Raw genomic sequence first — 27,517 nt, forward strand, 5'->3', positions numbered from 1 at the left:
GAAATTGAGTATTTGTAGCAGAAGCAATTTTGCTACACAAATGTTCATCTTGAGAAACTCCACTGAAATCAATATTTTGTTTAGGTGAAATCTGCATGTAAATGAAATCAGTGTGGCTGTGGGTGGCCAAGCCCAAGGGGACAGCATCAGACTTGCTGGTGGGCTCTGGGCCATCACCATTCTGCTTCAGCTGAAGGGGCTGAAGGTTTGAAGAGCTGGAAAGGAAGTGTCCTGAATTAAAATGCAAGTTCATTCCAGGGGAAAGAAGGGAAAGATGATTTGGTACGGGAAGGAAGCACACAGGCCAAGACTCAGGAAGAGGGTTAGAGGTTCAGGAGCCATATACTGCATGTTCTGTATTCACGTATTTTCCCGATTCTGTGATTTAACAGTACTCAAAACCAAAGAACACACTGATCAAAACTGCCAGACACTGCCTTTAAGGCAGACAAAGGCAGGCAAAGAAAGCAACTGTCCATAATTAGTCTGTGCCATGTAGCAGATAGGTAGCACTGAAGACGGCACGTGGCAAGATCTCTCTGTTAGGTGAGTTTCCTCCACTGCATCAGACAGAAGCAATCTATATTTTTCTGAGGGATATAATCCCTCATGCCTCAGCATAGAAACTGATTGCCAGCAGAGGCTGGAGGATGCCTCCTGTCCAGGCTGTTTATTCCACTTGCATCCGCAATGCCTTTTTCTCTAACTCAGCTTGAACAGAGCCCTGACAAGAATAGGGCACTGGATTTGATGTCCCCAGTATGCAATTCCTAATTAAACACGGATGACGATAAGCTGCGTCAATTTGCTGGTAGGCTCCCTGGAGACTGATGTATATAGGAACAGGCACAGTATCCAGCTATGTGGTTCAGCAGCGTTTTGAGATACTGCCTGGGAAGATGCGAGCTGGCTGAACCCTTAAATCCACATCAGCTGGCAGCCACCACCCGTAGCTGATCCCCATCAAAATCTCTCTGCTGTGACCTGCTGAGCAACTGAACTGGAGCCAAGCGTGGATTTTGAAAATGGCCCTTCTGTTTCTAAAGCACTGGGCACAAAGTGCCCAGTAGAGATGTGGTCACCTTCCAGCTTCACATTTCACCCCGAATCCTGTCTTCTTTCTTGCCTCTAGGGTCCCCCTTAGCGTTTGCCCTGAGGCTGTAAATGGGGAGCATGACTCTGGGGACAGGCACTGCAGATCAAGCCACCAGGCAAACCTTCTTTTCAATCAGGCATTTGTCAGTGCTGTCTTTTGCCCAGCTGGCATAGGATGAAAAAAAATGACTATGCCAATTGTTTTCCAATTCTACCTCGAGATTTGGTGGCTTCCTTGAAATGCAGTGTTGTGTAGGGTGGCTGGAGGAAGGAAGCTTGTAAGCCAAGGACAAAACGTAACCATTATAGTGCAAGGCAGTGAGGGAATATGAAATAGTTCCAGTCTCTTAATCCAAAGTAAACTATGACTAGTTTAGGAGTTACCATTTATTTTTAAAACTTTCTTTTTAAAGAATTAAGAATTATATACTAAGGGAAAAAAGCAGATTCAAACACAGTTATCCAGCTCACAGCAAGAGAGCATAAAGGCGGAATTTCACAGGCATTCATCCTAACGGCTAAAATCAGAGGGGTTCTGGTGTGCCCCACAGATCTCTGTGTGCATGGCAAGCAGGAGCAGAGCTCAGCAAACACCCTGCACCCTGTGGCTGCAGTGAGCGACAGGCACAAGCACACAAGTAGCAAACAAAACTAAAGAGCAGTGATGTGTCTGTGGCTCGCGGTCATCTGTCTCCTGTTGGCTCCTGCAGCAAGCAGCGCTCGTGCAGCGATGCACAGGGATGAGTGTAACAGGATCAAAGCCAGCATGGCTTGTGCTGAAGGATTGGAGAAAAAGTTAAAGTAGAAGCGACGGCTTTCTAAGGGGTAATTTTGGTCATTTTGCCAGCTGTACAGCTTAGTGTTAGCGTTGCCAGCAAACAGCCGTCCTGATGGGAGCGGCTAAACAGAGCATAGCGCGCCTGTGTGCAAACAGAAAATCCACATGCAAAATATTGTTACAGTTAAAGTATATAAAAATGTATTAGGGGAAAAAAGGGACCGTGAATTTTACAAGTATATGAAAAAAATGGCCCTTGGGCTAACACATCCACTGCAGGATAAAAGCAACATTGCAACGACAGGATGTAAACTTGCATTTCCATGCAGTTGGGTGGGAGCAGCAGGTGTACGTCCTGGGGCCTGAGCTTCCCCTGATGTGACTCTGTGCTCTGCCGCTCAAATGAGCCAAGCTGTCCTGACTGCACGCCAGCAAAGCACGTGCCCTGGGGTTCCTGCTCACTGTGCATTTGCTGGAGTGAAAAGGATGAAACCCAAACTATTAATAATAATAGTAATGATAAGAAGAATGATAACAGAGAGAAAAAGTAAAACTAGTGGAGAGGAGGCAGCTCACGTCTGTATCACCAGCTGTAGCCCCAAACGTCTTGTCAGGCTGTATTTCATCAAGCTGCACCACTTCCTCCAAACAGGAGTGAAATGGCAGCCCCGCAGGGATTACCCGGTGCCCACTTAACAGTGAAAAGATTTTGAAGTGCAGAAAGTTAAAAAGATTTCCACTTTCCCGGTTTAACTTCCACGTTCTGATGACCTGAAGTTATCTAAGGCAGAGATATAAAAAGAAAGAAAGAAAAAAAAAAGAAAGAAAAAATCCATGGCATTTTCTTAAGGGACAAATTATTTTTAGCCGTGGAGATTTAAAGCTCCCTCCAGGTTCCTGAACTTTGGGGACTTTTCCTCACTAAAGAGCTTGACAGCAAAGTGGATTCTCTTTTTCCCAACCTTTCAGCTGTTCTAATTAAAATATGTAAAATCTGCCTTTTTTTTGCACGATGAAGGAATAGGCTTTCTTTTCCAGTGAGATAAAAGGCACTTTCCAGAGGCACTGTTTCTAAGAATAATTGTTCCCTTCTCTGTTTTGAGGGCTCAGCCGCTGTCCTGTTTCACTTTGTGGTAGAGAAATGGAAAATAAACAGTCTCACCCACTTTCCTTGGTTTTGGTCTGGAGGTTATTAGCACCAGGCAGCTTTTGAAATACTAAAAATCTGGGTGTAAATCAAGTCAGTCCTGCGTCACAAAAATCACACTGCTTTTTAATCACACACATTTATTCACAATACGCTACCCAAATGCTGCTGGAAAAAGCTCTGCTGATGAACAGACTACCTGATAGGCATGAAAAAGCTAACGAGGCTCCAAGCAGCTGGACTCGGGGATTTTTGGAGGTGTTTGCACTGCTATTTTGAGTGAAGCTGCCCTCTGCCACCACCCTGGCTCAGCCTTTCCCTGCTTGCCAGTGCTGTGGGCTGCCTGTGTGTGCAGCACACTGAGCCCCAGCAGCTTCTGCTCATACCCAGCAGCACTGCACCCTTTGCATCATGCACAGACCTTCCTCCAGGCACTGCTTCACTGCACCTTGCAACAGGCCCTAGCTGGGCAGGACCTGGGGCTGCTCTGAGGTGCAAGAGAGAAAAGAATCCTAAAGACAAAAGGAAATGAATTCACCAAATCAGAAGGTACTGCTCCAGAATCTCTGACTGTCACCATGCAGTGACCTGAGGCTTTTGCCTGGGATTTAAAAGCAAGTTCTGAAACACGGGTTGACTGAACCCAAGCAGGAAGAAAATCATTTTGTGTTCTTGGACTGACAGAAAATGTAGGCTGAAGTTCTGAATAAATGATTTGCTCTGAATCATTTACTCAGTGCTACTTGGTACCTCGGAGGACATGAAGGGCTCTTAAACATGTGCCGTGATGAAATATTGAATCAGTGCTGGTACTGCTTTGCTGGGGAAGCAGCATTCTGCCCTTGCTGATGTGGCCTGTGTGCTGCTGGCATGGCGGCTGGGCATGGCCGGGCCTCCTCAGCACCAGCCTTACCTCACCTCACAGGTGGGCACCTCTGCCGCAAGGGCTGATGCTGGCAAAGTGCCTTCTTATGAAAAAGTGCAGCAAGTTGAGTGTTACTGTGCATTATTCAACTCTTAATAGTAGCACGGCAAAGCCTAGGGGAGCAGGGCAACAACTGTGATCACACAGTGGGGAGGGACGTTGGTTTGGGGTGTCCATAAGGCCAGTTACAAACTCGCTGAGTGTCAAACCTTGCTTTCAAGCACAGAGATAAGAAAGACTCACTGCTGTGGTGCTTGCAGAGGACAAACAAGCCAACGGTGGGCTCTGCTGTGACGGAGCCGGAAAGGATCCATCATGGGGAGCAGCAAAGGATGTCAGTGTGTTCCCATGTGTGCTGCCAGGATGGCGCGAGGAAAGCTTGTCTGGAATTCACTGGACTCTGCCAGTCAATGAGCAACCCACTGAACAGGGGGTTTCAACGCCCGTGTGTCAAAACGCCTGGGAAGCACCGAGGAGCTGCGCGCCCCGAGCTCGGGAACATTCACGCCGGGTGTCACTCGACGGTGCGCCACGCCGTGACGGGATATGCGGCTGGATGAGGCCGGGCCTTCAGACCTGTGTGTCACCAGCGGGGTCAGGCGTGGTTCCAGAGGGCCGCGGCCGGCTGCTGGGCCGGGCCGGGGGCGCAGCCGGCTGAGGCGCGAGGGGCGCCGGAGGAGCCGGCTGTGAGGGGCGCGCGGCGGGCGCGCGTGCGAGGGGCGGGTGTGGGCGCGCGAGTGTGAGGGGCGGCGTATCCGCGCGAGGGGCGGCGTGCGCCCGCGAGGGAGTGCGAGGGCGCTGCGCGTGTCTTCGCGTAGCTTCGCTCCGGCCCCGGCCCGGCTGCCGCCCGGGGGCTGTGAGAGGCGGTACTGCGACCACCCTGCTCATCGGGGAGCTCTGCCCGGCGTCCCCCTCCTCCCCGCCGCCGGGGCGAGGAGCGCGATGCCGCGCCCGCCCTGCCCTGCCGGCCGGCGGCCCCGCGGCTCCGCGCCGCGGGCAACGGTGTAGCTGGCCGGGCTGCGGCGCACCGGCTGGGGAACGCCGGCTGGGCTGCGCGGGCGGCGAAGCGCGGGCGGGGCGGCATGGGGGCTCCCGCCCCCGCGGCGTTCGGCGCGGAGCGGATTACAAATGAGCGGCGCGGCCCAGCGGCCCCGGCCCGCGGGCACCCCGGCATGTAGAGCCTGACGGAGCGGCGCGGAGGTGAGCGGCACCCGGGGCGGGCGGCGGGCAGCGGGCGGGCGGGCGCGCACCTCGCAGCCGCGGCCGGTGAGCGCTGCGCTGCGCTCCGCCCGCGGGAAGCCACCTGCTGGGGCGGCGGCCACGCTTTGCTTCTGCCGGAGCCGCGGGACACGGCGGGTGCCGGGTTCGGGCCGCCCGGTGCCGCGCGGCGGGAGGCGAGAGAGCCGCCCGCCGCCTCACGCAGCCGAAATGGTCCTTAACGGAGCGGTCCTCTGCCCTGACTGCGAGTGATCCGGCCGAGCTGCGGGCCCCGGAGTCGGGAAAGGTAACCGCGGGTGCGGAGGTCCTCTGCCGCGGTGCAGGACGGCGTCTCGGCGCTCGGTCCGTTCGTAGTTAGCGAATTCCCCGGCCCGAAAAAGTCGGTGCTTTTTTCAGGACTCCTCCTGAGTTCATTTGTTTACTACGGAGCTGTGACTCCAGTGGTCTCTTTGGTGTGAAAACATTCTGCTTGCGTGATATTTTTGGCGGCTTTGACAACAGATTTGTTAGTCATGGTTATGAATATGGTAATACGCCGGTCTGCCATTAAATTCCTCGTGCCACGGGTAACGCGGCTGAACGGTCCTGTATGAAGCCTTGCGTTTCGCTGCTGCCTTGGAGGGGAGAGGTGGCTGCGAACTTCAGTCCTTCTCATCCCTTCCTCTTAACTTTTCTCTGATTTTGTACAAACGTTTGGTCTTCCAGCTGGTGAGGCGCGAACCCCGAGTTTTGTGCGGGGTGCACCTCCCTGCAAGGAGGCTTATGCAATAGGGTGCCCGGAGCAGAAGGGGAAAACGGAAGGGAAGGCGTGGGGAAAGGATGGTCAGGCGGTGACACCGCGCCGTGTGCGGGCTTCCAGCTGACAGAACCTGAGGGTTGCTTCCATTTGCTGTGGGCATTCTACCCGACCATGGGCAGGTCTCATGATCCTTGTGGTGTTGTTTGCTTTCTGCGTAAGACAGTGGCTTCTCCTGTGCTGCTACGTCTCAGGGCTGCGAAGCTACTCAGAAGCCCTTGAGAATGCTTTTCTGCCAGGAGGTACTGCGTGAATGCAGATGGCTACAGTAATACGTTACTGCTTCTGAAATGCTTTTCAGAAGTTACAGCGGTGTCCTTACGAAGTTTATTGAAAATATGTGGCCAAATGTATTTTCAGACGTATCTCCAAAGCAGGCTGAAGGAGCTATTTTCTGGAGTATTAATCCCCCGTAAAGAAATCTAGTGTCATTTTTTGCAAGAAAGAAATGATTTGATCGCTTTCGGGTGTCACCACGTCACTCTGTGTTCGAGCTGTGAATGTTTACCCCCCGGTTTCTCTCCATGTAGCTCAGTGGTAATTATCAGCTGAGGAAACACCTCTGTCTCATACTGCTTAAGCCAGTAAGTGCTGGCTGAAGGCATGGAACAGCTCACCCTGACCATGGCATTGCATCGGCCCAGCGTGAGCCTGTGGTGTGGCTTTGCTGTTGCATTTGACTGTACTTTAATTGTGAGACACAGTACGGATCAGTACGTTATCTGCTAAGAGCAAGTCTTCCTAAGAAAGAACTGGGACTACTGCAGAGCACATTGCTAGCACTTAAGAGAAGGACTTGAGTTTGAGAATGACCTCTGATCAGCTTTAATTTGCCTTGCAAACATATGGAATGTCAACGTAATGTCTTATTTTTATTGCTGGGAGTCTGAGAGAATTTCTTATAATTTGAGCTGTGTTGTTTTCATTTGAGCATATCGAAATCTCATTGTTCTTGTAATGTTGGTTTTTTTTAAAGGCACTGCTATTTTTCTTAACCACTTTCTGCTTCTGTAGGACCTCTGCATTGAGGCAATGCGAGTCACATCATCCTTTGATTAATTTGCTTTTTGCAAACTAATTTGTTTTCAGGAAGCCTTAAAAATCTTAGAATGCCGAGTCTGAGATCTTCTCATGCTGTGGGTTTAATAGACAAGGCACTGTCAGCTGAGTTATGAGTCCTGCTAGTAATATGATTACACTGTTTTTTGAGGGATGGAGTTCTTGAAAACATACCTCAGAGGAGAAAATTTGCAAAAGCTATGTGCAAATAATTTTTTCCTGCAACAGATGGAAGCGCTTGATAATCACTACTCAAGAGTGGCTAAAATTAGTTTGAAACAGAAAGATTGTTCCTACAAGCACAGTAGTATAATTTGTACGAAACGAGCCAAATTCTACTAATTGTTAGGCTGGTGTAAATAGAGAGTAATATCTTTGCCTGGAGTTTCTCCTTTTTCATAAAGCGAGGGATTATGATGTTGTTGGCTTGTTAAGTGTTTGTAACAAAGGTGTTCTTCCTGAATCCCAGCAGCAGAATGGCCCACGGTTTAGTCCATTGTTCTTGTATTCAGAACAGCAGAGATTCCAATTGAAAATTTGCTGTAATATGATTGTGGGAAGAGGGTTGCTGAATGACTTGAATGAATAGCTCAGAGTAAACAAACATGTAAATCATTTCTGGCTAGAGAAAGAGAAGGGATAAAGGGAAAGAGCAGAGGAAAGCCAGTCCCGTGGGTGAGATGGTTATAGTGACTTGATCAGCATGGACCACTAAGCTCAGCAGGATTGACCTGTCAGAAGCTCAGGACTGAATCTACAACAGTCTTTTACCTTGGCAACAAGAGGAACCTGTAGAAAATGAATGCAAGTATGGCAGCCAAGCGGAGTTTTCCAGCTGTTTGGGCTGCTAGTCTGGTACAGAGGTGAGCAGGCTTGTGTCAAAGGCTCCATTTGGGCACACCCAGATGGCCTGCACAGGAGTGGGTAACCAGGAGTACTGCCTCTTGGTTGGACTAGATGATCTTAGTGGTCTTTTTCCAACCTTAATGATTCTGTGATTCGCTCTGGGAGAGGGAGGATCTCTTGCTGATTGGTGCTCTCCACAGCATCCAGTGTGGGGAAAATGGCAAGCTAGCAAGTGGTTCTCAGAAGTTCCTGAACCTGAAATACTGGTTAATATTGTGGTGTCAGTATGCACTGCAGAAGGATCAAGATCCACCTCACTGTTCAGATTAAGAAGTACCAGAGCAAATCTGTGGCTTTAAATCAATGATAGATTTCTTTTTTGTTAGTTGAGTCCCTAGGACAAAACTGGAGCAAGGGAAAGGCTATTCTCATTTGCTGTCCCTGCCAAGGGAGATGCCCAGCAGGCACAAATCACTGCAGCAGAGCATCTTGCCAGTCAGATCCCCCTTTGCGTGCCCAGGCTCAGTGCAGAGGAGGACAGTATCACAGGGAAGAGGCACAGGAAGATGGAGCTGTCTGTATGGGGGTGAAGACTGCGGCCATGAGTCTGGGGCAGGATTTTTATCCCGCTCAGCTGTCTGAGCTGTTACGCTTCAGTGTGTTTTCAGGTTAAGTTAGGTTAATGCTCCTGGGGAAGTGAGAAATGTGTTGGCATCCTGGGCTGAGATGAGCACTGGAGCTGGTCCCTTCTGCTGCGGGAGGATCCTTGCCCCAGAGCTCTGCCTCCCTGCTGCCTCACCTGCCTCTGGCTTTGGCTGCTTCTGCCATCATCTTAAAGAGAGGCTGCTGTGTTGTTGCGTGCCCCTCTTCAACCTGTGCTCCTGCTGAGATACGGCTCTTCTCAGGGAGGAGTCCTCAGAGTGAAGCATGGCTGTAGGCATCTCTGTCAGATGATGGCTGTGAAGGGAAGAAGCTGCAGAGACGAGGTGTGCTTCTGTACATGTCTGTGTAGCTGGTAGACCTCAATCCTCCTTTCCCTATTCTTTCATTTTCTTTAGAGTACATCAGGTTTTATACAGCGTTGGTCACAGCAGTGGCCATGATGAGAGACTTCAGGCAGTAGGATTGACTGACAAAGCTCTCAGATCACATCCTTGCTAATAGGAATTATGGGTGTTTGTGTTAGATTGTTGGACATGTATTATTATTTATTCTTGGCGCAGTCTCTGGATCCAAGCCAGGAAGCTATTTTGCCCTGATTCCTTTCTCCCTCCTCTCAGCCTCTCCCTTTTTTCACATGCAGTGAACACGTTCCAGTCAGAACTGAGGCGGTTTCCTGGCCCCTTTCACGTGCCCTGCATCCCTTTTGTATCCTTAGCTGGGAACCTGACCCAGTGTTTGGGAAACACTGACTTAAGCACCTGAATACAATCAGATATGTTTCCCATCATGTGCGATAATTAAATTGTAGCACTCATTAGCACAGGATGCTGAGGAGAGCAAAAGCAGGTTGAAAAAGATGAGATGAGTTCACAGAGTGGGTAGGAAGCACGACGGTCTGGCTGTGACCTCTGGCTCTCTGCGTACAGACTGCCATATGCAGGGGAGTGCAGAAGGGAACAGCCACTGTCAAAGCAGTGGGCACACACTGCCTCCCACTGCTGGAGAGGCAGCATCCTGTGCTGAAAGGCAGGGCCGGGGGTCTGAGCTGTGCCTCCGTTCTGCGCCAACACATATAGCCTGCTGAAACAGAGCAGTTCGCTTCCTTCTTGGTGAAATAAAGAGGAAAGAACCTGGAACAGAGTTCATTAGGCATTTTGGTACCAGAGTGATAACCAGAGTAGAGAGGTCAGCTTGCTCTCACAGGTATTAATAGATTAGCGTAGAACACTGTGAGGATTTTATTGTGTGGAGCCTTACTGGCAAAGTGAGAGCAAGAAGCCATCTGGGGCTCAGGGCTATGTTTGGGACAAGAGGATAAAATAATTCTGCTTTCTCATTCAGTCTTTACATCCTGTTCAGTCTGTTTTGTGCTGTAGTATGAAATGGAGGTGCTGATCTCTTACTTAGCCCCAAGCTGCAGTTAATGGAAGTATCTGCGCTGTGTATGGGAGTAGTTGGAAGTTTCCAGGTAGAGAGACATCCTGGTCTCTAAAATTGTCCTAATGTCCTAAAGTTGTTCCTAGTGGGAACAAAAGGAATAAAGATTCCCAGCTCTTCATCACTGACACTTCACCCAGTTCCCTTGGGAGATCAGACTGGGTGCTCACCGAGTAACTGGGGAAGGGGCAGTGGGGCAGGTTCCTGTGGTGCAGCCAAGAAGGCTGTTTCAAAGAGCAGCATCTTCTGCAAGAGAGGCATTTTTTTTTAACAGTAGAGGAAAAATTACAGTGGTGAAGGAAGTAAAGCCAGATCTGGAGATGAGGAAGAGGGCAGAATAGCACAGAGAATGTGCAAACACAAGGTGTGAAGTCCCTGCAGCATATTTAAGGCTATAGTGAAAATCCTTTACCCAGATCTCTCATTCCTGCGTAAGACCATCGGGATCCTCAGGCTAAGACTCTGAAGAATCCTAAAAGTCTTCTTAAGCCTGCTTCTCCTGCAATGCCTTGTTTCTTTGTCGAGAAAGCAAAGGTCTGTCTCCCTCTTGGAAAGGTCCCTAGAGGTTGATTTGGAGGCTCACTGTGCCCAGTGGCTCCGGAAGGATTGCAGGAGGGAATTAGGGCTGTTATCTGCCTGACTCCCTGGCTGGGAGAGCAGCTCCTGTGAGTCCCAGCTGATGCCCTGCTGTCAGCAGGATGCACAGTGGGAGATAAACACGACTTGGCCACATCCCCGTTCCTGACAGGCACCGAGTGCCCTCTCAGTGCTGTACATGTAGGGACATAAGCTGAACTCAAAGCAGAGGTATGCTTTATGGCTGGGAAAAGAGTTTCAGACTTCTCTGACTTCAGGTCTAAATTAAGTGTATGCCTTCAAATGTACATCTTTGTTGAATGGCAGAGTGGAAGCCTGGAGCTCTGTGTTTATGGAGTGTTAGGGCAAATGTTCTGACACTTGTCTGTGGGATTCTATTGATCTTGAAATCATGCCAAGTTTGAAATGGTATCTCTCCGGCTCTCCTATTTCTTCACCATGTGTAGGGATTGACGCTGGTGTGCACGTATATGCACACCACTGAGGGTATGTGGAGGCACAATGACTGGAGCACTAAGTCGTGGCTTTGCATGCATGCGTGCCCGCACACAAAATGGCTTCACTTCCATGTTAGTTCCTGCAGTTTTCCCTGCACCCTGTCTGTAACCTAATCAAACGGGCTGAGCAGCTGGTGAGTGGGCGCCGTGCCTGTCAAAGACATGAGTATGAATATCAGCAGTCAACAAGCCATCACATTAGCTATTGGCACAAAATGTAATTAGTGAGGGGAGGCACCCCTCTCCGAAATAAACCCATTGCTGTCCACAGAAGCCACTTGAACCCACTGGTTGGCTGAAATAGTTTTGCAAAAGAAAGAAGTTGAAGGGTAGCTTGGCTGAAAGTAATGTAGGCAGAATGCTACAACAGATGAAAGGAAGTGGTGTTTTAGAAGTCTTCTAGCTTTCCACGCAAGGCTTTATGCCTGGCTTCCAGCACAAATAGTTTACTTGCACTGACCATATCCCTGCAGAGAGGGTCAGGTAGGACATGTGCTGGCAGATCTTCCTGAGTTGTCTTCTCTCGTTGACGAAGGTTTGCGTGTACTTTTGAATGGAACAAATTGGATTCTTCTTTCTCAAAAAAACTTAGAGATTCCAAAAATCTCACTCATCTGCAGCCTGCAACCACAACAGGCATCAAGGCTGAAAGATATGTAATTATCTGCATAAAATCGAACACATAGAGAAGCCAAGACCCTGGTAGTTAAATTGCTCATCAGAGGGCTGGGGAAAGAAAAGGAAAGGCTGGGATTCAGGCCACCAAGACAAGGGTGGGCCTGGCCTGAAGGCTTTTTATCAGGTTTGTCAGGGACCTGTTTGGTCCCTGCTCTGTGTTTTATTTCAGATGTCCTCTAAATAGCTTACTTGGTTTTGTTTGTTTGTTTTTAATACTTGCTAGCTGATGGCACCAAAGTTAAGTGTGAAGTATTTGGGATGTAAAGCAGCAGTAGGGCTGCTGCTGTGACCTTCCTATGTGTTGGTTTAGTCTTTTTCTCTTACAAAAGTCATCTGGAGACGAAGATCCCTACCTTATGGCTGACCTATGTGGAGCAGGCCAGTTAAGGGCTGTTTTGTGTGTTTGCTTTTTTGGGATCAGAGTTGTCCTTTTTTTTTTTCTTTTTTTTTTTTTTCCCTTGGTTCTGCACTCAGAGCTTCCCCTCATTGACTGTGTAATGTGGAACAGGATGCTACCTTCACTGGTGTTCCAGGCAGGTAGAGATGACCTCTTCAGGGCATCACTGTGTCCCTCCCGGGGCAAGGGATGGCAGCGTGGCTGTGGGGCTGTGCTCAGGTCAGCCCTGGGCAGGCAAAGAATGGTCAGGTAGAAGCTGAGCGCTTGGCTTTGTGCTGTGATGGGATCTGAGGGGTTCCACATGGTGTCACAGACACCTCAGTCCTGCACCATGGCCCCTTTCATGGCAGTGCTCTTGTAGAGTCCAGTTATTCTGCTCAGCTGAAGTCCTTGAGTGCTCTGAGCAGAGGCACAGCCCAAGGGCCCTGATGGTTGGACCCTGATCCTACGTTTGAACCAGGATAAGACCACAAAGTCCTGTCAAATCTCCACTGATGTCAGGTTATTCACAGTGATTACTTTGTTAGATGGATTTTGTTGGTGTGGTTCATGGACATTTCAGAGTCCGATCCCATTTCTACAAATGGATCCTGTCTGTATTCCTGTCTGTTTGGCCAAACACATTTTTACCAGCAGTGGCCTGTAGGTTGCTCTGTCACTTCTGTGGTGCCTGGAGGAAGACGTGTGCAGCTGCAGGATGCGGCTATTCCTGACCCGCCATGGATACTTGGGCTTGGGAGCTGTTCAAATGCCCATCAGCATCCAGATGCCCTTCCTTCACACAGGACGGGATGGGGTTTCCCCTCTTTTTGAGTGGTAGCCTTTTGAATGTGAGTGGGAACGCGCTGAGGGTACAGCCTTGTGCAGGTACAGAGCAGTGCGGGCTGTTCTGCAGCATGCTCCTGAGCTTAACTGCCAAAGCATTATGAAGGGAATGTGGAGTTCAACAGAAATTGAATTAGGCTTTTAGTTCGTGTTCATTTCTGTAAAACCTAAAGTATGTTAAATGGTATCAATACGGTGCCCATATTGCTGTTTAAATCTGCTTTATGGGTTAAGCCTCTTACCAAGCAGATCAGGGAGATGAACATCAGCATCACCCATTTCACAGACAAGGAAACAAGCTCAGTAGCATCTGTAGTCATGCAAGATCCAGAGGCAGGAGGTGGATCTTTTTGCTTTCCTGATGCTGTGCCACACAGCTGTCGCTGAGTTCAGTTTATTAATTCAGAAGCAAAAGCGCAGTTTGCTACTAATAGTGTGGTTAGATGAGGGAAACCAACATGCTGCCTAGATTTTGTAATGGATGGATTCCTATTTTAATCATCTTTTATAGCCCAAACAAATACAGCACGCCTCTCTGAGTGGTGAATGGGGACTCAGGTCGTAAAAAATTCAGTGGGGGTGCAGAGCTCAGCCTGCTCCCTACAAAGAGACCTTTAGCTGTTGAGCCTGCACCATGTTGTTAGGAACAGCTTAAACTCAATAGTGAACATGTGTCCAGTGGTAAAATGGGACCAGCAGCTGGGAAGACAGAAAAATGAAGTAGGATGTTGATGGAAAGGTTATGAAGCCCTCTTAGAGGGAGAATTTGAGCAAGAGAGTTTGTAGAAGCTCCTGCAGCGTGCAGGTTGATTCTCTGCCTGTCTCTTGCAGGTTGATGTGGAATGGATCAAGCTGGGGGCTTACTGCTGCTCAAGTCTGCCCAAAGCAGGGTAAATAGCTCTGAATTCTCATCTATAAGTATAAAATGTGAATAATATGAGCAGGCCTCCTTTTCAGTGAAGTCTTTTATAGGAAAGATCATTTATAATTATCATGGATAACTGATGCTATTCGAAAGTACTGGTTTGTTTCCAAATTAACCAACACATAAGTAGACCTACTCTTTTCTCATTTAAATTCATTCATTTTTAATATTGGTTTGGATCCAGAGCTCTCATCTACTGTTTTTGGTCCAGCACTCCTGCTGATTCCATATGGATCAATTATCTTTATTAAGAGTGTCAGGTGGGTCCTAAGCAGAACCTCTTGCACCTGAAAAATGAATCCTAGAAACAACCTCCTCAGACTGCAAAATGTTTCCAGCCCACATGGGTTGCATCTGTGCACTGGAGATGGGGCTGTTGGAATACCATTTTATATTATTTTATTTTTAATTTGACCATCTCAATTTTCACAGATGTTTGGAGAAAGACTGCAATTTGCATGAGTGCCTGAGTCTGGGGGAACTGTTGAATACTACAGAAGAATAGGCTGGTCTAACACCAAACTCAGTATGTATTCATAGCACTGGTGACAGTGCCTTTCATGTCTGGGCAGCTGGGGAGACCTTATGGGACAGAACAGCATAGGCTTAGCCCGTGGGAAATGCTAGAACCCAGCCATGTGTGGTTGCTTATAGAATCCAGTTTGTATTTGTTACAGCACAGGAACAAACCATGACCTGAACGTCCTTCTTCACCCTCCTGTATAGAGTTACTACAGCATTGGCAGAGAACCTTCCAATGCCGCCCTATCTCTGTATACACCTACATAAGGTGCCAGGAGATGATGCTGTGAATTTGTGCTTTATTTGGTCCTACAGCTGCCTTGTTGCACACATCCAAGCTCAGCAGAGCACTGGTGACGTATGCATAGGAACATATTCCTCAGTTGGCACTTGATTTCTTCCCTCGCCTTTTTGGGGTGGTACTGAGTTGGGAAGATAGAGCTCAGAAGTGAGTGACAATAGCCTGACTCAAAAGGCAGCAGGCACTGGGGCTGAGAGCTGAAGGAGTTGCATAACAGCATGTGACAGACGACATCAGTGGGACATGAAAGAAGAGGCAAAGCGTGGAGATGCTTTGAAGTGCTACCAAAGCTTCGTGGTGCCTTCCCTGCTGAGTTAGAGGAGAGTTTTAATTTGGTGAGTTTAGTGAACGGCAGTGGCCCGGCGTAATGGAACAGGAAGGAGTCCAAAATAGTGGCTTCTCTTTTCAGTTTTACTTGTGCAATTAGGAATTATGTCACTGAAGTCAGCAAGGCAAGTTAATCTGCATAAGCAGAGAGAGATCCAGAGTGCATAAGAGGCATTTGAAACAATTTAGCCTTGCATTAGCTGAAGTAATGTGAAGAAAGAGCATAGTAAATTAATAGCTAACACTCAAAAGGGAAAAAGAAGGGGAAGTTAAAAGAAAGGAGAGCTCTGAGTGTTTTGCTGCAGTAAGATGACATAAATATACATGGACTATTAATTAGGAGAAGATTATCTGAAATCTCAAAGCCAGCTTTCAGCTTCTCACTTTCCCACAGCATTTTGTTACAGCCCAGTATCAAAACAGCTGTCCGTTAAAAGAAATGTAGTCATCCAGTCGTGCAGGTGCTACAGTGAAACAGCATTGTTTCAGTGCTGTTTCCCAAACTTGCATCTTTTTGCTCAACTTAACTTTTCCATTGTATTCTTACTTTTCATCGTCTCCTTTTTTAATAAGCAGTTTTCATCTGATGCACCTTAACGTCAGTTTGTTCTGTTGTCTTTGCACTGATCCCAGCAGACTGCAAACATGTCATGAGATTTCATCCCACATTTTATATGTGATTTTTCCCAGGGGGAGTATTTTCCCCTGGATGTTTTCAGTTGCAATGCTGCGGTTGCTTATATTGCTTGCTTAGATTTCTCTGTGTGCCCTAAGGATTTGCAGTCCTATGCTAATGTAATACGTAAAGTAGAGTCACCTTGACTTCACATTTGTCAGCTTATGCAAGTGCTAACCTTTTACTGCACTGCAACAGAAATGTCATTGCTGTTCAGCCTCGAGATGACAAATAAACAGCTTCATTGTCAGCAATGGATTTAGGAGGCTGCCTGGCTCACTGGCTGGTGCAGTGGGTTTGGGAGCACAGCTCTTGTCAAATACTACACAAACCAGAATGTGTGATCCTTTTTTTTTTTTTTTTTTCCCCCCTAGGAAGAAATTGTATGTGTGTGTGCGTGTGAGTGGTTTCACCTTTTTCAGGCTTTAAGAAGGGCATTTCTTGCTAGCCTTTAATTCATCCTCTGTGGCATTATCTAGTGCAGTGTTTGAGCTTATTTTGGGGCAGCTCAAACAGTAGCATCCTTGGTAGGGCTGCAGTATCCCTACAGCTATCATTGCTCCACATTTGCTTTTACAGAAAGTTGAAGTCCAGAATGGGAGTGAAGAAATGTATAGATAGCGTTTGACTTTTTCAACGTGAAATGCCAGCCAAGTAGCATTTATGGAACCAGTGTAGCCAGCTGATAGTCAATGTGTAACAGCCTACCTGGGATGTAGGGGAGGTACAGGAGGAGTCCAGCTTCTTCACCCAGGCCTCCTGCTCCTGTTGCTCTGCTTAATGGCAGTGCCTGGTATTTGGGAGAAATTAGCACTGCTGTTGGCATTAGCACAGTACTTGGGGGAGGTTTGTTGGCTTCAGAGGGCGTTGCACCAGCTGACTGGGGCACTGTTTGCTTTATCTGAGTGGGCTTGAGTGCTACTGCCATTAAAAGCACTCCTGAAAATTCAAAGTGTGGATGAAGAGAAATTGGACAATAATCCATACAGGGGAACAAAAAAATCTTCAAGGCCCAGAATGTACTCTTAGCAAAACCTTTTGAATTTGCCAAGGAAAATAAGTCATCCGTGACTTGAGCAAGGTTGGACTGTTCTGTGACACCTCAAGGATGGAACAAAATCCAGAGTACTACGACAAAAAAGAAAGATGTGGGGTAGAGAAGCATCTGCAACTTGGAATCCCTCCACATTGCATCTGCCATATTAAAAAAGAAAAAAGAAAAGGAAAGAAAAGAAAAGAAAAAAAAAGCCACAGGGAGTCTCAGGGTCTGGCCTTGGGGAAAGGTGCAAGGAATGCAGTGCTTGTATTTATTTTGCACGACCACACAGGCAAGAGGCGAGTAGGCATTGCAGGGGTAAAGAACAACGGGAGGGATACAATATCCAATAATGTGCTGGGGAGCAGTCATTTCAGAAGCAAAAAGTATCTTCAATTATTTTATAGTGGAGCTTGGAGCAGTGCAGAAGAAGGAGCTGCAGTCATCATGATAATAGGGTAGAGCCCTACATTTCCATAGGAAGGACAAAGAGTGGCAACCAGTGGGCAAATAACAATCTGTGCATCCAAGTAACTCATTTCTAACAAACACAGAAGTGCCTGGTTTCATCATGAGGGGACACTTATTAAGCTGACATGGAATTAATCCCAGAAAAGCTTGAGTGTGTATTTCTGGAGATGAGAAATCCATGAGTGGATCAAATATGTTGAAGAGATGCACCAGTTCTCCCTTCAAGTGAACACCACTCTTGCAAGAGGAAAGGCTAACAACAGAGCACGTGTTCTTGCCCTAGGAACTGTACAGTGATTTTTTTCTATGCTTGCATATGCCTGTAGAAATTGCATCTGTCTCAGTTTCTGCAGGCATCCATTCTGGCTGGAGACACTGTGCAGGAGTGATTGTGGCTGTCAGAGTTGCTTTCTGTTAGTCAGCACGGTCTGCACTACAGTCTTTTGATCAGAAATCAGTGAAGACGGTCATGACCTGTAGCTCTGAAAATAAGCTTGGAAGGAAGGAGCCGGACCTGCTGCCCAAAGGTACACAAACAAGAAAGCAAATAGCAGGTAGCTGGCCTAAAGCATTTTATACAAAATTGGAAAGAGCTCTTCATTGACAGGAAAATCCAGCTGAAAAAGAGAACGCGAGGGCTCTTCAGATTGCTGGAGGGCATAGGGAAATCAGTGCTGAGTCTGACTTCCCACTCAAGAGCTGTTCTGTGCAAAGGTATTTGATGGGCAGGGGATGAGAATCTCGGAAACAGGGACTGGAGAAGCTGAGGAAAGATGCCTAGGCCAGAAGTACTGAAACATCAAATAGAAAGATTCTGGTCTGTTATGGCACTTCAGGACACAGGGCTCAGGAAATGTAACCGTAGGATGTTGATAAGTATTTGGCCCTAATTCATCAGTGAAAAAAGGTCATGATTTAATTTATTTTTGCATGCTTGTGCTGGCTGGAACTAGCTTCTAAATGCAAACCCATTCATTTATTATAGTTACAAAAACAGGCCCGAAGAATGAAAAGGTCTTGAGAAAACTGTGGACTTGAGTACTTTTGTTGAAGCTGTGTTAAGTTCTGTGTATAATGAAGCTAGTAGGGATGTAGGATTATTCTGAAGAGTAGACTGAGGTTAAGATTTTTGTCTGTGTGCAGAATCAGGTTTGTGGTTTCCATCAGTCATGCAGTTCATCCAGGAACAATTCTGAATATGAGCAAAGTCTCAATTTTCCCTTCCAACGATGCATGTAACGTTATGTCTTTCATGGATACTCTTTTTCAGTCATTTTTGCTATACTGTTACAAAAATTTGATTGTAGGTGATAAAATTTAATGGGCAGTGTTGAAGAATGTTAACAGCCAGTTAGATAAAGAAAAATAATACATGTGTAGAATAGGATTGCTGCTAACCGTAGAGCTTGAAATTGCAGAACTGTACGCAGTCATTATGTACATGCCCATTGAAAATGTAACCGAAGAAGTCCCCAGGTCTCCATTTAGTATCTTTGCCAGTTGTTTGTTGTACAAGCCGACTTTATCCTCTTGGATCTGTTTTTTAATCAGATGTTTTATCTCTTTTATGTGTCTGTAAAGAACAGTGCTTGACAGTATCTTGAAAATGAGAGCAATGCAGTGAGAGCAAGTTGTTGAAGGTGGGAGGAAGGGGGGAAAAAAATGAGTTTTAGAAGCTGTATAAATTCCTGTTACGGAAAGCAAGACCAGGGCGTTTCACTGTCCTTATTTGTAGCCCCAGTGATGCTGTTTACCCTAAAACCAAATGAGAGAAGCAAACAGAAGCACAGATCTGAAGAATTACTTGCCCAAAGGTACACCAGAAAGGCAGCTGAGAAATCCTCAGCCTCCCGTGTCACTGAGATGTGGCTGTCTGATAGATCAAATCCCGCTGCTAAAACTCCCAGCTAGAATCTCAGGTTTTTTTCTAACCCCTGGGAAACGAAAAGTCACCTTGAGAATTTTACCCACCTTTGTGACAGACAGACACTGCCAGGACCTTCACAGTTCTGACAGGAGAAGTAAAAGTCAGAGCAGAGCTGGGGACTAATCTCTTTTTCCCACATGTTAATTCTGCTTGTTTTGCCTTAGACTTCATGATCAGTGAGAAGCTGTGCTGATCTGGTTATGCTGATTCTGTGGATCCCACAGATCGTCCCCAGCCCTCCTGACAGCTTTGAAGATTTGCAGAAAGCTAAAGCCTCAGACAGTGGGGATCTTAGCTTGATGCTCATTTCTCCAGTCAATGTCAAAAGAGCAGCTCCTCAGGAAGTAGCTCTGGAAGCAAGGATTACATTTTGAATGCTGAATTCACAGTAGGAGGTAGTTTGGAGTCCTGAACTGGGGTCAGACCAAGCAAGCAAAATGTAGAAGTGCTTCACTGGTCTCATAACTGGGTTCATAAAAGTAGTATAAGTCAGGGGAAATAGCATCTGAGTGGCACCTGATATCTGCCCTGGTTCCTCCAGCAGTATGCATTGTAATGTAAATCCACTGGCACTGAGTTTTCTCTTTTTCAGTGAGCACCTTCAGCCTGACACCTTTTCTGTTCAGTTCACATATGCCCAAGGCTTGGACATGCGACCTCATCTGGTTCTGGCAAAAGTTCAAACATCACCCATTGTAGAAGTAGGAAGGCTAAGTAATGAAAACCTGAGACTCTCTTGTATAACGAGTGTACTTGCAATCAGCACTGATACCCCAGAATCAACCCTTCACTGAATGGAGTGGAACATCTCTGAGCCTTTTGCTCCTTTCTCGGGCTCTCTGCTAATTTGTGTAACTGTCTAGGCATCAGATATCCATGTTTTCTGGACTCCTTCGCTGCTGTCATAGATGGAAACTTTCAGGTGAGAAACCAAGAGGGGAAAAAAGCAAGAGGAAGCTGAAAGTAAATGAAGACTCAGGAGAACAGTGCCTGTCAGAAGAAATTGGTGGTGTTTTGTCACAGTACATCTGCCGCTCCAGTGCTTTGTTCTAGAGAAAACATCAGCAGGGAAAACAGCTGTGCTACCCTGAAGCCTTACTCTTCTGCTGTCTTCCTCGTGTACTTCAGCTGTTGATTGGTGGTAAAGGTGAGCTTGGACAGAAATGAGTTGCTGGACCTGGGCTTCACTCCAAAGTCTCCTGGCTTTTCTTCCCCTAGAAATGGGGGTGATGATACTTTGCATCTTGCAGGGAGCCTTAACGAGAATTGCTAGTAAGCAAATTCCCATTTTTGCAGGATGAGGGCTCTTAAGCCCAGGACCGTGAAGAAAAATGAGGGAAATTTGAAAACATTGCCTGTCTGGTAATGTAGATGCTGTTTGCATTTCTGTTTATAGCTGCAGTTTGGCTATGCATAAATAAAGCTGTCTCGTGTGTAACACACTTTTTCAGCTGATTTTGAGCTCTGTGTGGTAGTAATAGAAGTGTCTTATAGTAGAGAAGCCTCAGCAGGCATTGGCTATAAGTGGGCATGTGTGGAAATGCATTTCTTCTCTGTCAAAAGTGGTGTTAAATTGGTGGTTGTTTTATCTGATTGAGTCAAAGGGATCCTCTCAGGCTACATGTGAACAAGGTTGTATGATATCTAGTTGGCAGGATTCAATGGATTTACAAAGCTGTTTTCATGAAGAACACTCAGTAATTGCTTCTGCACTGGGTTGACAGAGTGATAACACCCTTGTAGTTTAATAAATAGCAGAGTGGGCAATCCTTAAGTGTGTGAGCATGAATCGGAGCACAAAATGCCACTTCTGTCCTGACCTGCCTGGGGCCACAGCAGAGCACAAAGACATCCCTCGCTGTACAGACCACACTGTTTGCTGCCAGCCAGGAGAGGACTCAGAAAAGGTGGTGCTGTGCCTGGCAGAGGTTTGGCGTGACGTAGTCAGGCAGCCACGGTACTGCCAAGGCCATGGGCTCCAAAGCCACACATCTCTTCTCTACTCCACACCTCAGATCTGCAGACTTTGGCTTAATGTTAATAAGGTTTTTAAACCTAGAATGTGGGACACTTTCTGTCTGGCTTCTGCATCAGTAAAGTTCACTCAGTGACTCACACTCTTTACTTCACACCCTAGAGGCTAGAACTCCCCTTTTTCCTATTCACCCCCACCCCCTTTTTTTTTTTTTTTTTAAAGACGACGACATTCTCTTGTAATTATTGAACTCCCGAAGCTCAAGGCTGAAAATAAACCCTAGAAAATGTGGCTAGATTCCCAAGGAAGTGACAAGCATGGTATGACTGTAATCTAGTGGCATCTAGTCGTGCAGACTGAGAACAGTTATAAAGAGCATGCAACCCTGGGGAAAGCTGCTTTCTTGGGGTGGAATAACTCCTTTATATGCTGGTGGGAGTGATACTGCTTAAATGGCCTTCTTGAGGTTTGCTCGGCCCTGACTCTATGAGGTTTATCCTCAATCCTAATGCCAAAACACTTCCTTTCAGTCACTTTACACAGAGCGCGTTGCTGCTCCATTGGCAGAGATCAGTATCTGTAAGCCATCTGTACTGTAAGAAACAATGCTATCTTCTCAGGGAGATGGTGAAAACGATACCCTGCATGTTGTATATCTATGGTTTAGCAGCTCTGTGTAGGCACCCAGGAAAGACAGGCACATAAGAAGCATAGCAAAAGGTGCATCAGGAATGCACATAAAGGAAGATAAACCAAGAAGCCAAGATCAAATATATTTCGTATCTGGATGTTGTTCGGGTTAAGTTAAGCAATTAGTTGCCTTTCTTCTTTGCTGGTTCAGTACTCACTACTCTTTTCTCATGCAGTAAACCACAATTTTGATGTGTGTCTACCATGGCTCTGACCTATATTTTATGTGGAAGCCAGGAAAACAAACTGGTTCTGCAAAGCAGTGTTCAGGGAAAGCAGAAGAAGAGCAATGCATTGAACTTGTAGGTACATGGGGAGGAGAGACCACAGCTACTGCTTTGTAGGACCGTGCAGTGTTTCATGCTGCATTTCTTTGCCAGAAGTGCAACTCTCCTGCCTGGCAGAGAGATGTGAGAGGTGCCTGAAGGACAGGAAGGGGACAGAGGACTGTGGCATCCTGATAATTTGCAGCACGTTCCAGACACAAGTTGGGAACACCAGCTGGAAGAGTAGAAGCAAAGATCCTTCACAGTGCCTTGGAGGAGAGAGGAGATCGATATCAAGAGAGGAAAAGAAAACTAGTAGAGACAGCTGTGGTAATTACCAGTTCAGGGGTGATTCTCATTAACCTGCAAGATCTTCCTCTCAGCACAGATCAGATAGAAAAGGGAAAAGTGAAGCTGTGTCGGAAGAGATGCAAGAGGGAGAACTGGATATCCACTTAGGAGTCTAGGAGAGCAAAAGTAACACCCTGGACCAGTCTGTAAATCCAGCACTGAAAGCAGACCCAGGGGTAAGGTATTTATTAACTGTTTTCTTTTTAAAGTTTGCAAAACGTTAATACTTTAAATACTTTATCCTTCATTAACATAATTGAGAATACACAAGCCCAAACTGACTGAAAACAGAATTAAGAAATTAACAGGTGCGGGGATTTGGAAGCAAGAGGTTTGGGAAAACAGGACTTGCAAATGTTGGCATTAAATAGAGCAGTGAAATCGTGCCAAGTCTTATTTATGGATTTGTGCATTTTCTTTGCGTGGCTCCACTCCTGCAGCCAGAGGAATACAGCTCAGTTTAAACATGAACCCCCTGCAGTTATACTGTAGCTGAGCCTAAACCTGGGAGCATACAAAATAAATCTCTTCTGAAGAACTGATGAGCCTTACCTTAGATGTCTTTTGAAAGCTGAGATATCTTGAATGAGCGCATAACTGAAAAGGGAAGCAAACTGCAAAATGAAATCCAAAAGGAAATGGGAGAAAAATTATAAGAATAGTATCTCAAAGAAAGAAAATACAAAAGAAGCAGCAGCAGCATTAAGTTACACTGCAGACAGGAACTTGGGGTGGAAGAAAAAAGCATCCTAGGCCCACAGGAGAAGTTCCCCTTAGGGAGATCGGGGCTGATATCCAAGACAGTGTTGTGTAGATTTTGCAGCGTGTGACACAATTGCCCTGTGGAACATTTAAAATAAGGTGTTGCTCTAGCAAGGTGAAATGTTTCCTTTTTTTATCATCACTTCTTGTACTACCTTTTGTGGGGACAAAACTACAGCCCCTCAGGAGGATGGGCCGTAGGAGTGGGAAATCACTGCCATCAGGCTTCGGAATGACTGGAGAGAGGTTGGAAGAGAGGGTTAGAAGCCTTCCAACAGCAAGATCATGGGTCGGGAGTCATCTGCACCTCAGGCTCATGCCCAAAGAAGAGGGACAGCAGTACTGCTGTTAACCATATCCTTGGCCTATAAGGTAAGGAGCAGGTGTGGGCAGGTGTGGGCAGGGGAAGAGCATTTCATATTCCTCTAAAGGGGATCAGTGACTCAGCTCCCCTGGAGGCATTCAGGCTCCAGATTGCTCTGATATTGTGCTGTGTCTGAGTAGACACTGAAGGATGTGTTACACATGTAAAGCTGTATGTGTGCTTGTGTCTGTATGTGCATTTCTGTGCGATTCTGGCCAAGTTGTCACTTGTTTTCATGAAAGGGTGATGCAAATCCCTTCATTTCTGTTTGCTGCAGATTTCTCATCTATCCTCTCAGGAGAGGATGAATACTTTGTCCTATAAAAAGTACTCTCAGATCTGTGGCTGAAAAGCCGTATAAGAGCTAGATGTTATTATAGTTGGTAGCCGATGGGCACAGTTTAAGTATGCAAAGATTAAGAAATAACATGGTTACTCCTTCAAATCTCTGACCCAAATCTCACTTTATAAGTGTGATCTGGTGATTGAACAGACAAGTTTTATGCTGGAGATATTCTTAAGGAACCTTATTAGGACATTAATATAAGCAGTTCTGTGTCCTATGCATTTCTTTGCTTACAAGTAGTGTAACAGCGTTACTCCTCTTCCGTGCTGGTTTGCTCTGTGCAGCATTTATCTGTGCCTTGTAGGGTCGTGTGTTTAATTCTCTTGAGAATACTTCTCAGCTGTAAATGGGTGTGCTTTGTGTCCTCTGGTCTTTCTGTGGATCTTCAGAAACTGTCCAGTTTGCGTTCCTGAGCTATCTTAATGAATGGGATTTGGCTTTGCATGCTTATTTTGTCTGCTGTCTGTTCTGTTTGTTACCATTGTCAGGGGAAGCTCCCCTCCACCTTCTTTATACAAAGATTTTTTTTTTCCCCAAATGGTATTTCTATCTCCTTATGAAATGCACCACTGTAGCACACAGTTGAGGCACTCCTATTGCCAAGGGATTGTCTCAATAGAAGTGGCAGTGAAGGTTGCTCACACCAGGCCCGACGTGTGCAAAAAAGATGACAAAGAAGGACTGTGGTGGCAGTGCCATTGGAATCCATAAGGCTTGGACTCCACCATTTTGTAGTGGGTCATTCCAGGGCAGTCAGGTGGGACGTGGTCAGTGGAAGGGCTGCAGGTGATGGCTGCTGTGGCAGTGGGTGCTGGCTGTTTTTTCACATGGGTGCCAGTGAGCGCCGTTTCAGCAGGGCTTCTTCAGAGCTGATAGCTGGTAAACACTAATCAATCTGCCCGTTACCGAGATGGGAAACAGAGCCTAACCGGCTGTCACTGTTAGTAGTTTATGGCTTGCTGCTACTGCCCTTTCCTCATCCCGACAAGTGTGCCATAATCTTGTATTTTCCTCAGTGAGTGGGTGGTTTGCTTGCACTTTCAGCTAGGCCAAGGCAGGTCTAACAGCCCGTACTGCCATCAGCTCTCCCTCAGATGATGTTCAGAGAGTATCTTGTTGATTGAAGAAATGATTACAACGTTTGTTGAGCAGAAGTGAGAGCAGGAACAAAATCTCTTCTCTAGCTATAGCAGCCTGAGATTGCAAGCAGCAGGCGCAGAAACAGTGGTCGTAGAGCACAAAGATGATAATGATGTCACGCCACATTAGTGCTGCATTAGCAGATAAGACAACAGGGTGGATTGCTTGACAGTATTTCTCAGATCGGTTGACATCTCTTTTCTGTTTTCAGAAGGTGGAAAATGAATAGATAGCCCATCTCAAAAAAGTAGAGGATAGAGCAGTGACGTCAGACGGGCAGAATAAGCTTTCCATTTTGTCTGCACTTGCAAAGATGCACACTGTGAATGGATTCCAGGGCTGCTTTTTTTTAAAAGCTCCTCACAATACGTTTTTATATATTCACACCTGTGTGGTGGCTGTGTGGAAAGAAGTGGGAAAAATGCAAACTGTAAATACTTCATTGTAACAGTGGCTAAAAGCATGCACTGGAGCCATTCCATTAGCGGGAGGTCATTTAGTAGTCCAGACTAATTTTTGTTTAGGTAATACCGGAATGCTCCAGGGATTGGCCTCCCAGATAGGAGCTTTGCAGTTGATCTTTACCTTAGAGACTTTTTCTTTCATCCTTTCCATTACACTGTGATGGAAGCTGTGTGTTACTTTCAGGACAGGTGTAACTAAGTCTAGGCTACCCAGACCCTGCAGGGATCACAGTGGTAGAGCTGGAGGTAGATGGGATGCTGCTTGTCTTGAACTCATGGCCGTTGTCCCACAGAGCTGCTAAGGCTGCACACTCATCACCCAGCTGAGCAGTGGTTGTCCTTTTTATTATCATCCGGAGACAACTGAAGGTACTCTGAAGTCAGACATGTTAGCAACTTTCCTGGAGTGCAAACACTTATAACACGTGTACATAGAATTTGTTTCGATACATTTAGGCAAGCGTTGACTTTCACCATCATTTCCTAAGTAAAGGAAACTGCTGTTGAATTCACTTGCAGAATATAAGGCTGATAGCCTGGTACAGGCTTGCTCCCAGGCTGTGATGGGTTTTGGTGTAAGCCCACATATTCAGGGCTTGTCCAGATTTATATGAAATGCTGCAACAACTTGTATGCAACTAGACTGAAAGAAGCATTTATGGGGGTATTGAGATAGCAGCTAACAGAGGCTGTAACACAAATTAAGATATTCCCAGTACTGTTCCTGTGGTGATTTTTCACCTGTATATGACACCAGTATATCCTGCCTCAGGCAAGAGGCCTTGGGAGCCATGTGAAAATGGAGGAGTAGGAAACAGAAATATGCTGAGCTGAGCCAGGCAAATATGCAAGTTGTTTTCTTCCTTGGAATGGCAGAGAAGTGTTTTTCCTATGCACTGTTAAAACTCAGGGCATTATTCATCGGGATGAATTAAGCGGCCTGCCCACAAAATGTAGCAAGCGCGCATGTACTGAATTGTTGCTACTCAGTGTGTTTCAAAATGCAGTTAAAACACACAGAAATGCATGTTAAATAAGTTTCCCATTGAGGAAATACAAGCTTATTTAAGTCACGGAGGAATAAACCTTAAATCTGGACAGTGCCTTTTTTGGAATACAGTTCTGCTGAAGGGCACATCAAGCTCAGCAGGTGGAGATGGGGAACAGAGGGAAGAGTGATGTTTCTGGGTTACTAGCACTGGGCCAGTGGGAGCCTGCTGCAGCTCCTCAGAGAAAAGCTTTATGGCAGTGTCCTCGTGCTGTGAAGTGATGGGCTGCTCTTGTCCCCACCCCATGAAGGATTTGAGTACTGAAGCAGGAGATTCAGCAGAGGAACCTAGCAAGAACAAAGCAGAATTCACATTTGGCCTGAAGAGAAAGGCTAGGAGAATCAGGAGCCTGACCTTTCTAAATGTGTGGGCTTATCACGAGTTCTTCTCTATGGTCAGGTCAGTTCAGGTGTGGAAAAAGGGTTATCATGCTGACATACCTGTCGGTTTTGTTTCTGGCCACAGCAGATAGGAAAACTTTTTCTATTTGTTCTACACATTTTCCTTTCTTACGTCTGTAGGTGAGTGAAGTAGTGGTACTCTTCCTTCTCCACCCTGAAAACCAGCCTTGACGGCCTGCTTAACTGGCTTTGGTCCCGTAGAGATGTGCCAAGGTTGAGCCTTGCATCTACACAAGCCCCTAGAAAACCCATGGGATGGGTTTTAGGCCTGCAGAGCACAGCCTGGTACTGAAGCCAGTTGCAGTGTGTTCTTTATAGGTTCCTGAAGTCTTTAGTCACCCCCAGAACATGAGAGCCTTTCAGCTCTTTACCAAGACAACATGACTCGCATTACACACTGTTTTTTAAAGCTTTAGGATTTAAGCATATGTGGTGGAGCATATGTGGTTTGTTATTTTCCCTTGAAATACATAGTTAACTGTACTCCTTAGCTTGAGAAGGCAAGGTCAGACCAAGTGGAAAAGTGGTAGAAGTAGCAGTGCCCCTTATGTCCTGGTCAGGTTTGA

At 46.5% G+C, this 27,517-nt stretch overlaps 1 protein-coding gene across 2 annotated transcripts in view; it reads left to right on the forward strand.

The window, feature by feature from the left end:
- Nucleotides 1-5,045: 5,045 nt before the first annotated feature.
- Nucleotides 5,046-27,517, forward strand: part of TRPC5 (transient receptor potential cation channel subfamily C member 5) — a 96,235-nt gene continuing 73,763 nt past the window's right edge. The window contains exon 1 of one of the 2 annotated variants that reach the window (XM_420310.8): nucleotides 5,046-5,145. The gene's annotated coding sequence lies outside the window, so the exon portion shown is untranslated. Of the gene's footprint in view, nucleotides 5,146-22,074; nucleotides 22,602-27,517 lie in introns of those variants that run through there. The other variant, XM_046940503.1, reaches the window with a different exon arrangement.

The sequence above is a fragment of the Gallus gallus genome, chromosome 4 (assembly GCF_016699485.2).
Source record: "Gallus gallus isolate bGalGal1 chromosome 4, bGalGal1.mat.broiler.GRCg7b, whole genome shotgun sequence".
Classification (NCBI taxonomy): Eukaryota; Metazoa; Chordata; class Aves; order Galliformes; family Phasianidae; genus Gallus; species Gallus gallus.